At 43.3% G+C, this 11,447-nt stretch overlaps 1 protein-coding gene across 6 annotated transcripts in view; it reads right to left on the bottom strand.

Moving 5' to 3' along the window:
• LIMK1 (LIM domain kinase 1) overlaps window positions 1-11,447 on the bottom strand; it is a 77,837-nt gene that overhangs the window by 16,041 nt on the left and 50,349 nt on the right. Inside the window, exon 19 of one of the 6 annotated variants that reach the window (XR_012326030.1) lies at window positions 4,781-11,179. The exons of 4 other annotated variants lie outside the window; for them this stretch is intronic. The gene's annotated coding sequence lies outside the window, so the exon portion shown is untranslated. Of the gene's footprint in view, window positions 1-4,780; window positions 11,180-11,447 lie in introns of those variants that run through there. One more of the 6 variants, XR_012326033.1, reaches the window with a different exon arrangement.

Here is an 11,447-nt window from a genome sequence, read left to right as displayed (position 1 = left end):
GATCTACTTGCCGCCTGGGTATTGGTGGTGGGGAAGGGGTGTTGAGATTGGAGTATAGCTTGTCGTTGAACCTGCGAGCGAGTTGGTGCATCTTGCTTTTGGAAGAAAATTCTATCCTGACGTGAAGTCCATCTAGCAATCGCAAAGAATGGATGTGCAATGAGAATTCATTACACTGGTAATTTCTCCAGTTTGTGATTGAGATTGTGGTAATATTGGATCCTCCAAACCCTTCCGTGTCTAGGAAGAGTTTAGAAGAACCTCAGAATTTTTGCAACGTATGCCCAGTACTGTTATATTTAAGCACTTCTGCTACTTTATCCCAGTGCTGGCATTCACAGGGCAGCTGTTAACTCGGTGTTTGCTTTTCTGTCTCTATCTTTGTTAAGTATTGATAATAAAACCACTTTACTATCCAATAGACCCAAAGTAATCTGGGCCCTGCCTCTTACTAGTTGTGTGACCTCAAGCAAGTTACTTAACCTCCTTAATGTCTCAATTTTATCATTTTATCATAAGAGGAGGATATCAGCCACCTCCTCAGATTGTAAAGATTAAATAAGAAGCAAAGTCTCCCAGTCCAAAGTCACCCCAAGGTGAGATTCTGGAGGATAGGAACCTGTGTTGAGAGAGGTCTGTCATCCTACAGGGCCCTGCGTGAGGGAGAAGAGAGTGATTTATCATGAATGAAGTAAAAGGAGGGAAGACTAATAGGAAGGTGTATGTCTGGGGCTTTCCCAGCACCAGGCCCATCCAGGGGCCATCCCCTCCCACCAGGCTTAATGGCCTTTTCTCTACTTGGGCAACACCCGGGGCCAGTCTCAGGCCACACTCTTAAGCTTTACTATCCATAGGCCCTTTCCCCTTCTGTTGGTCTCTAGCACACAACCTGTGTCCCACACAGGATCCAGAGGATTGAGACCAACCCTAGAAAGTTCCATAAATGTGCTGACTGCCTCCATGGCAAAGCTAGATGCCCAACCTCTCCTGAGATTGTCCTCATGAGCTTTGATCCTAATTTGTTCCCTAACTCCTTCCCAAGAGTGGATATCCCAGCCTTTACCAGTTCTCTTTAATCCTGGGAGTTGGGGGTGTAACCTGCTAGAGGACCCATCTCAGATGCCACTTTCTTTGAGATACCTATAGTGTAGTGAAGCTTGTGGGTTGCATTTCAAACTGCCTGTGTTTAAATCCTGGCCAACCCACTTAACTACTAGCTGTGTGACCTCAAATTGTTTAATCTATCAATTCTTTGCCTATAAAAGAACGATAGTCCTTGTGATAACAGTTTTCAGTATTCAGCTGTTTTTAAGTTTCGAAACGATGTTTTGTTGGTGAAATGCTGTTAACCTATCTAAAATAACCTCAAATATGAATCACTTTTATGTTGAGATTAAGATCAATGACTTAGTCAATTTATGTGAAAAGACATACTGATACTCTACAAATCTACGCAGATCTGGCCCTGCGTGAATCTCAGTAAGCATCTGTATTGAGCTACTGCAAAGCTTCTGTTACAAGCACGTGTTACTCTAGGTCAAAGGCTTTCCAAACAAGTGAATGTGAATATGAGAAAAATTAAAAATGAAATCTCTATCTATACATGATGAAAATAAAGAAGAAAAAGAGTACTGAATATGCTTTCTTTGTAACCAAAACTATAGCTTACTAGCACTAAAACTGTGCAGACTTTGTGAAGTAACTCAAAAAACTGTTTAAAAAGATCTCAAATATATCAAATAAGCGGTGAAACTATTTGGAGAAGAAGGATGCTTCAACTCTGCCCCCTTGGTCCATTTTTCACAAAGCAGTCATAGTGTTTTTTCTAAACCCTAAATCAGGGCATGTCATTTTCTCTGCTCCAACCCTCCCATCTTCCTGGGTAGGAGCCAGTGCCCTTACTATGGCCTAAAGGCCCTATTCTGTCCCCTCCCAGCCCCTCCTCCCTGTCTTTCCCATCACTTGTCTGCCCAGCCACCCTGTTTGCTTTCCTCTTCCTCTAGCACCCTGATCACTTCACCACTTCAAGCCTTTGCTTTGCCTGTCCCCCTGACACCCACATGGCATGCACCTTTGCTTCCTTTGGGCTTCTGCTTAAAGGAGCCTTCCTAACTGCTCTGTTCGAAATAGCAACAGCCTCCAGTTTTCTCTTTCCTGCCCTGGTGGTTCTTTCTCCCAGCACTTGTCGCACCTGACTTCTTATCTATTTATTGTTTTCTTATTTAAAGTCCATCTTCCCCGAGAGCAGGGAATTTGTTTTGCTGGCTGATGAAGTCTTGGCACCTAAAGCAGGGACTGTCTCATAGAGGAAGTTCAATAAATACTGGTTGCTTCTATGAAAACTGGGAATCAGATGAAAATATTTGGAGTTTGATTAAAACCCTTTCTTCATCATCCCATTTCCTCCCATGCCTCAACTTGGGTAGCATTGCAAAGAGCTTCCGCAGCCACTGGTGCTCTGTGGACAAAAAGACCCTGTGATTCAACAATGGCACCATTCATGTGCTTCATTAGTACTATTTTTAATAGTTTTATTGAGATATAATTCACATACCATGCCATTCACCCATTTAGTGTATAATTCAGTGGTTTGTAGGATAGTCACAGAATTGTGCAACCATCAACACTATCAATTCAGAACATTTTCAATACCCAGAAGAAACTCTGCTCCCCTTAGCCTAACTCCCCAACCCCCATATGCTCTCCCAGAGTCAGAGACCAACTAATCTACTGTCTATAGAGTTGTCCATTCTGGACATTCCATGTAAGTGGAATCATTCAATATGTGATCCTTTGTGACTGGCTTCTTTCATTTAGCATAATATTTTCAAGGTTCATCCATGCTGTATCATGTAGTACATCCATGCAGTACTTCATTCTTTGTTATTGTGAAATAAAATTCCATTGTGTGGGTATGCTGTATTTTATTTATCCATTCATCAGCTAATGGACATTTGCATTGTTTCCATTTGGGGTCAGTATGAATAATGCTGCTATGACTATTGTGTACAAGATTTTGTGTGTCTTCCCTTCTCTTGGGTATAGGCCTGGAAGTGAAAATGGTGGATCATATGGTTAACTCTACGTTTAACTATTTGAGGAACTTGTGGACTGTTTTCCAAAGTGGCTGCACCATTTCACATTCTTACCAGCAGTATATAAGGGTTCCGATGTCTCCCCTTCCTCCCCAACACTTATCTTTTTGATTATGACCATCTTGTGGTTATGAAGTGGGAGCTCGTTGTTGTTTTGATCTGCATTTTCCTGATGGCTATGAACATCTTTTCATGTGCTTATTGGTCATTTATATATCTTATTTGGAGAAATGTGTAATCAGAGCCATTGTTTTTAAATTGAATTATTGGTCTTGTTATTATTGAGCTGTAAGAATTCTTTATTCTAGATACAAGACCCTTATCAGATATGATTTGCAAAAATGTTCTCCAGTTTTGTGGGGTGTTTTTTTTCCACTTTCATTATGGTGGTGTTTGAAACATTAAAATTTTAATGATGTCCAATTTATTTTTTTTCTTTAGTTGTTTATGCTTTAAATGTCATATCTAAGAGCCTGTTGCCTAAGCCAGGGAGCTTTCATTGGGCAGAATCTAGGCTGCTTCCGGGGTGGCTGATCTAGCCTGTTCTCCCCAGAGCTCCTGTTCAAACCCAGACCCAACTTCTTGTGGCCTGGGCCAAAAGCCAGAAACTGGGGGGGCCACAGACCAAATGTGATCCTCCTATGGAGGATCTCCCCTCCCCAAGTTCAGCCTTTCAAAGAATTGGAACATAATTCACATAAATGCCTTGATTTCTTGTTCACTTTCAAAAACTGGGAAGATCTGGTGACCCCGGGCCTTCATTTCTCCATGGTACCAGGCACTGGAGCTGAGTATGGACCCCCACCAGGCCAGCTGGGCCCCCAAGTCCTCCTGGCCTGCAGACTCTCACCACTTGCCATTGACTTAACAGTCAATCCCTTCATCTCTAAGGAATAGATATGATTATTGTTTGTATTTTACCATTTTATGAAATGTTATCAGACTTTACAATTCCTTTTGCACATGATTCCATTCCAAATTGTTTCTTACTTGTATTCGTGTGGACGTTTGTGAAACTAGTTCATTCTTTTTAGCGCCTCTATGGTATTCCATTATGTGCCTGAACCTCTATTTATTTATTTTCCTATTAGGACCAATTGGTGGTTGGGTATTAAACGACCCATTTAAAAAATGGTTATAGGGGGCTTCCCTGGTGGCGCAGTGGTTTAGAGTCCGCCTGCCGACGCAGGGGACACGGGTTCGTGCCCCAGTCCAGGAAGATCCCACATGCCGCGGAGCGGCTGGGCCCGTGAGCCATGGCCGCTGAGCCTGTGCGTCTGGAGCCTGTGCTCCGCAACGGGAGAGGCCACATCAGTGAGAGGCCTGCGTACTGCAAAAAAAAAAAAAAAAAAAAAAAAAAAAAAAAAAGGTTATAGGTTTATTAGGGGTTTCTATTTCTTCTTCAATACATTTTTGAATACATTTTGGTAAGTTATATTTTTAAGATAAATTATCTATTCCATCTAAAATTTCAAATTTAATGTTATAAAGTGGTTCACAGTACAGTCTCTGCTGTATCTATAATATGGCCTTTTTCTTTCCAATAGTTTTTCTCCTCCCTCTCTCTCTCTTTCTTTCATCAGGGGATTTATTAGACTTTTAAAAGAACCAGTTTTGGGTTTATGGGTTTTCTATCTTGTTTCTTTGTTCTCAATTTTATTGTTTCCTTTTTTTTTCCTTTGGGGTTTTTCTATTTTGTTTTTTTCCCTCTAACTTCTTGAGTTGGATGCCCAGCTCACTGACTTTTGGTCTTTATTTCTAACATATACATTTAAGGTTAAAAAATTTCCCCTAAGTATTAGTATATATTTTTATAGCCACATCCTACCAGTTTTGTTACATGGTATTTTCATTTCTTTGATCGGTAAAATACTCAGAAGTGTATTTTAAAATTTCAAACGTGCATGGACTTGCGTATGTTTTCTCTTACTGATTCCTCATTTTATTATCACCAGAGGTACGGTATTAAATTTTTGGCATTTATTAAGGCTTATTTCTTTTTTTTAAAATTTATTTATTTATTAATTTATTAATTTTTTGGCTGCGTTGGGTCTTCGTTGCTGTGTGTGGGCTTTCTCTAGTTGCAGCAAGCGTGCGCTACTCTTCATTGTGGTGCGTGGGCTTCTCATTGTGGTGGCTTCTCTTGTTGTGGAGCATGGGCTCTAGGCGCGCGGGCTTCAGTAGTTGCGGCATGTGGGCTCAGTAGTTGTGGCTCGCGGGCTGTAGGGCACAGGCTCAGTAGTTGTGGCACATGGGCTTAGTTGCTCCGCGGCATATGGGATCTTGCGGGATCAGGGCTCGAACCCATGTCTCCTGCATTGGCAGGCGGATTCTTAACCACTGTGCCACCAGGAAAGTCCCTAAGGCTTATTTCTGACTTATCATGTGGTCAGTTTTTGAAAGTGTTCCATGTGTAGTCTCTAATTGTTGAATATGGAGTTTTGTGAAGGTAGGTTAACTCTTCTGTGTCCTCACTAATTTTTGTCCGCTTGAGCTAGCTCTCAACTAATGGGAGACGTATATTAAAATCTCCACACTGTGGTTGTGGACTTGTCAATTTATTCTCTGTAATTTTGGCACTGTATATTTGGAGACTCTTTGTTGCTATTGCATACGAGTTTAAATAATCTTATCTTCTTGGTCTGCTAATCCTTTAACATTATGTAGTGAGCCTTCTCTCTATTCCTAATTTTTTTTGGGGGGTGGGGAGGGCTCAAAGTCTATTTAAATGTCTTTGCTAATGTGTAGGACACACAGAAGCACACCAGCTTTCTTTGCTTAGCACATTTTCTTTCATCCCTTTATATTTAGCCTTTCTGAATCTTTATATTTTGAGGTGGGCCTCATAAATAGTATATGGTTAAACAGTATGAACAGCATGTAACCAGGTATGTCTACCTGTTAATTGGTGAGTTAGTGCATTTTCATTTATTGTGAGTCCTGCTATATTTGGATTATTTATGTCATCCTATTTCGTGCTTTCTATATACTGTGCTTTTTCTTTGCCTTTCTTTGGTTCTATCTTCTATTAAATCGGTCAAAATTTTTTATTCCTTCCCAACTTATAATAATTTTATTTCAGATATTTGGGAAATTGTCATTTAGTTTCCAGCACACATATTTGATTTCACAAAGTCTAAAATCAATCCAAAACAAAACAAGGACCCTACAACTCTTTAATAACTCTCTAGCCATCTGTAGTAAGTTGAATAGTAGTCCCCCAAAACAAGTCTTAATCCTCTGAACCAAGTGAATGTGATCTTGTTAGGAAAAAGGGTGTTTGTAGATGTAGTTAAGTTAAGGATCTAGAGATGAGATCATCCTGGGTTTAGGGCGAGCCCTAAATCCAATGACAGGGATTCTTAGAAGAGAAAGGCAGAGGGAGATGTGAGATAGAAACACAGAGGAGGGACTTCCCTGGTGGTCCAGTGGTAAAGGATCTGCCTTCCAGGGAGTCCCTGGTGGCGCAGTGGTTAAGAATCCGCCTGCCAATGCAGGGGACATTCGAGCCGTGGTCTGGGAAGATCCCACATGCTGCGGAGCAACTAAGACCGTGCACCACAACTACTGAGTCCATGCACCACAGCTACTGAAGCCTGTGCACCTAGAGCCTGTGCTCTGCAACAAGAGAAGCCACTGCAATGAGAGGCCCGTACACCGCAACAAAGAGTAGCCCCCGCTCGCTGCAACTAGAGAAAGCCCACGCAGCAATGAAGACCCAGTGCAGCCAAAAATTTAAAAAATAAAAATAAAAAAATAATAATAGTAATAAATAATTGATTAAAAAAAAAAGAATCTGCCTTCCAACACAGGTTCTATCCCTGGTTGGGGAACTGAGATCCCACATGCCGCAGGTCAACTAAGCCCATGTGCCACAACTACTGAGCCCACGTGCTCTGGAGCCCACACGCCCTGGAGCCCCTGTACCACAACTAGAGAGAGAAAATCCGCACACCACAACTAGAGAGAACCCTGGTGCGCCACAATGAAGAGCCCGTGCCGCAATGAAAGATCCCACATGCTGCAACTAAGACCCAGTGCAGCCAAAAAAATAAAGAAAATAAATAAATAAAATAAATAAATATTAAAAAAAAAAAAGAACAGAGGGGAAGGCCATGTAAGGATGGAGGCAGAGACTGGAGTGATGCAGCTACAAGCCAAGGAACGCCAAGGAATGCCAACAGCTACCAGAAGCCAGGAGAGAGGCGTGAAGTGGATTCTCCCTCAGAACCTCCAGAAGGAATCAACCCTGCTGACACCTTGATTTCTGGCCTCCAGAACTGCAAGATAATAAACTTCTGTTGTTTTAGGCCACCCAGTTCGTGGCACCTAGGTTAGGGCACACCTAAAAAAACAAATACAGGGGCTTCCCTGGTGGCGCAGTGGCTGAGAATCCACCTGCCAATGCAGGGGAGAGGGGTTCGATCCTTGGTCCGGGAAGATCCCATATGCCGCGGAGCAACTAAGCCCGTGTGCCACAACTACGGAGCCTGCGCTCTAGAGCCCATGAGCCACAACTACTGAGCCTGTGTGCCACAACTACTGATGCCCATGCGCTTACAGCCCATTCTCTGCAACAAGAGAAGCCACTGCAATGAAGAGTAGCCCCCGCTCACTGCAACAAGAGAAAGCCAGTGCACAGCAACAAAGACACAACTCAGCCAAAAATAAATAAATAAATAAATTTATAAAAAAACAAATACAACATCTCAAAAGTTATCAATTTCCAGTATTTTATTTTCAACACCAAAATTAGTCTTCTTAAAAGTCCAGGCTTGTTTAGATTTGTCCACATGTGTACTAATCATGTCTTTGTTCCCATCACTTCTTGCAACTGACCACTTTGTTCTGAATTCTAGTTCTTTCTTCCTGGAGTACATCCTTTATAACACTCTCAGAAAGGATTTATGAGAGAGAAATTCTCTGAGTCGTTTCTGAAAAAAATTTTATTTTACTTTCAATATTGAATGATGACTAAGCTGGGTATCGATTCCACGGTTGGGAATTATTTTCCTGTAGAATCTAATGATGATGTTCCATTTGCCCTTTTTGTCTTCTGATGTTGCTGTTGTTTTGCTGTCAATCTCACTGTCAGATTATCAGCATTTTCCCCTCTGGTAGCTTTAAACAGTTTTTCTTTTGGCCTTTGTTCTGCCTTTTCACTATGATGGTTCTAAATGTGGACTTATTGGGAATTCCCTGGTGGTCCAGTGGTTAGGACTTGGTGCTTTCACTGCTGTGGCCTGGGTTCAATCCCTGGTTGGGGAATTAAGTTCCCGAAAGCTGCAAGGAGCGGCTAAATAAATAAAATACTTATTAAAATTAATGTGGACTTATTGTTTCTGAGCAGGGGTAGAGTTTCTGCTTCTTGAATCTTTAAAATTGTGTCTTTGATCAACTCTGGAAAATTAGTAATCATTCTCTCTTTAAATATTGTCTTCCCCACATTCTTTCTTTCTCCTTATAGAACCTATTAGACCTGTGTCGAATTTGTTATTCTCTTTTCTATGTCCCCTAACTTTTCTTTTATATTTTCCACCATTTTGGCTTTCTGTGCTTTCTGGGCACATTTAATCTGTTCCTCAGATATGTCTCCCAGGTCAGTAATTTTCATTTCAGGTACATTTAACCTGTTACATAACTCATTTCCCTTATAAAAATTTGTTTCATTGAGTGCATTTTTCATCTTTATTTTTAAAATTTATTTATTTTAATATTTATTTATTTTTGGCAGTGTTGGGTTTTCATTGCTGTGCGTGGGCTTTCTCTAGTTGCGGCGAGTGGGGGCTACTCTTTGTTGCGATGCACAGGCTTCTCATTGCAGTGGCTTCTCTCATTGCGGAGCACGGGCTCTAGCTGCGCGGGCTTCAGTAGTTGTAGCGCATGGGCTCAGTAGTTGTGGCTTGCGGGCTCTAGAGAGCAGGCTCAGTAGTTGTGGCGCACAGGCTTAGTTGCTCCGCGGCATGTGGGATCTTCCCGGACCAGGGCTCGAACCCGTGTCCCCTGCATTGGCAGGCGGATTCTTAACCACTGCGCCACCAGGGAAGTCCCCATTTTTCATCTTTAAAAGTTCTATTTGATTCTTCTTAAAACCTGCCTCCTCTGTTTCCACCCCCATAATGTCTTATTCTTTAGAATTCTGATTCCTAATATTTTTCCTTTAATTATTTATTATGTCACTTTATTGAATTATAACATACATCCGAAAAAGTACACAAATCATAGGTATGTACCTCAGTAAATTTTCAAAACTGAACAAACGCATGTAACCAGCACTTGGGTCGGGACACAGAACATTCAGTACCCCCAGAAGCCTCTCTCATGCCCACTCCTTCCCCCCAAAGGCAACCACTCATCTCTAACAGACTTACTTTGTGTTCTCTGTCAGACCCTTGTGTGTTCTGGAGACCCTGGGCCTGTTATCTTGTATTTGTTGTGTCTTCTGACTTTCAATCCTCATGGAATGTTCCCCCAGGGATTGTGACATTTCTTGCTATGAGCTCACCCTTAGGGTGGTGGGTTCTTTTATTTTTTTCCTCCAATAGAGCCTGTTGCAGCCTGGGTCTTGGGAGCATGGCTTCAAAGCTTTTCCCTTTTTGCTTATCTCCCAGAAGTATCACCAGACTATGTTCAGTGTTTATGTCATTGCTTAGAGTTGGGAGTTTCTGGACCATTCCTGTCCAGTAAATTGACATCCCAAACCATGCGATGCTGAGTTGGGAGCTTTGGATTCTCAGGCTGAAACAGACAGGCTTGCTTGTCACCTCCTTGTAGATGGGCGTTTTTTCTCAAGTTCGCCCTTTTGCCGAGAGTGCGGCTTTTCAAGGGTCCAGCTTTATACAGAGATCTCAGGACCTGCCCTAACCTTAAGTGTGCTCCCAAGGCTGTCTTCTGTCCCCATATGCGCTTAAGCACAAGCCCCTGCTTCTCACCCCATCCTCACCCCAGAAGCAGGGTGAGCTCATTAGCTGTCGTCTGTTGGGGTCAGTCCCCTCTTGTTTCTGGCATTTGGGATTTCTCTTTCTTTCCTGGGACCTCAGCTGAGCATTTGATATAATTTCTGTTCTGTACACCTTGAGGAGGTATTGAGCATTTGAAAGGCAGCTCGTGTGGCTGTGGAACTGATTTTTATTTAATTTTAACCAGTGGACGTTGAGATTTAAATAGCCAAATGTGGCTGGTGGCTCCCATATTGGACAGTGCAGCCTTGGAAAGGAAGCAGGAGCTCACCACCTCCCCAGGCTCAGGTCAGACTAATCCTAGGGCATGGACAACCTGCATTCCAGCCTTGGTCCAGGTCTCTGAGGACCCTGATGGAGGTCACATGGGAAGCATGTGGGTTGGCCTGGATTCCATTCTGTGAATTTGGACCCATACGTGCTTGAGGAAAGAGCCAGTCAGCCTGGAGGACAGGCCCTAGGGGGTGCCTCAGGGGTCTGTATTAGGCCCCGTCTATTTATCTATTTGAGGGGTGACACAAAGTTGAGAAGGATCAGGGACACCTTAGGTGACAGGACCCTGGATGACCTCTTTTGCCCCTTAAAAATTTCAGCTTTCCTTCTCCATCCCCTCCCCACTCCTCCATTCTGTCCTCAGCCCTTTCCTGACCCCAGACTCTCCCTGGAGAGCTCTTCCTCCAGGGGCTCCAGCTCCCCTGGGTGCCTCCGTTACAGCCTCACGCATCTTGGGATTCCCCAAACTCTTCCCGCTTTCCCAAGCCTGAAGGCCTTTGCCCACGCTAGCCATTCCCTCTTCCTCGCAGGCCCTCTCTATCACCCCCAACCCGCTTTCCTGATGGGTTCATTTTCTTTAAAAGCCAAAATCTCAAATGTCACCTCCCCTAGAAAGCCCGCCGTCTATGTTCCCCAAACACTCTAATATATGTATTCTATGTGTATATGTACACACATGTATAACATTTGTTTTTAAGAGTAAGCTTTATAGGACTTCCCTGGTGGCGCAGTGGTTGGGAGTCCGCCTGCCGATGCAGGGGACGCGGGTTCGTGCCCCGGTCCGGGAGGATCCCACATGCCGCGGAGCTGCTGGGCCCGTGAGCCATGGCCGCTGAGCCTGCACGTCGGAGCCTGTGCTCCGCAATGGGAGAGGCCACAGCGGTGAGAGGCCCGTGTACCACAAAAAAAAAAAAAAACAAAAAAAAAAGAGTAAGTTTTATATGCATGACACACAATATTTAAAATTCATCCAGGGGTTTAAGGTGAGAGGTCTGTCCTCCCCATCCGGGCACTCTGGGCTTCAGGCCACCCAATTCCCCTTCCCAAAGACAACTGCTGTGCCTCAGGCTGTGAACGCCCTTCCTCAAGGGCTATGTGGGTTTCACAGGGAGTGCCTGGA

Source organism: Tursiops truncatus, chromosome 15, assembly GCF_011762595.2.
Source record: "Tursiops truncatus isolate mTurTru1 chromosome 15, mTurTru1.mat.Y, whole genome shotgun sequence".
Taxonomy (NCBI): Eukaryota; Metazoa; Chordata; class Mammalia; order Artiodactyla; family Delphinidae; genus Tursiops; species Tursiops truncatus.
This window is presented reverse-complemented; position numbering and strand designations above follow the sequence as displayed.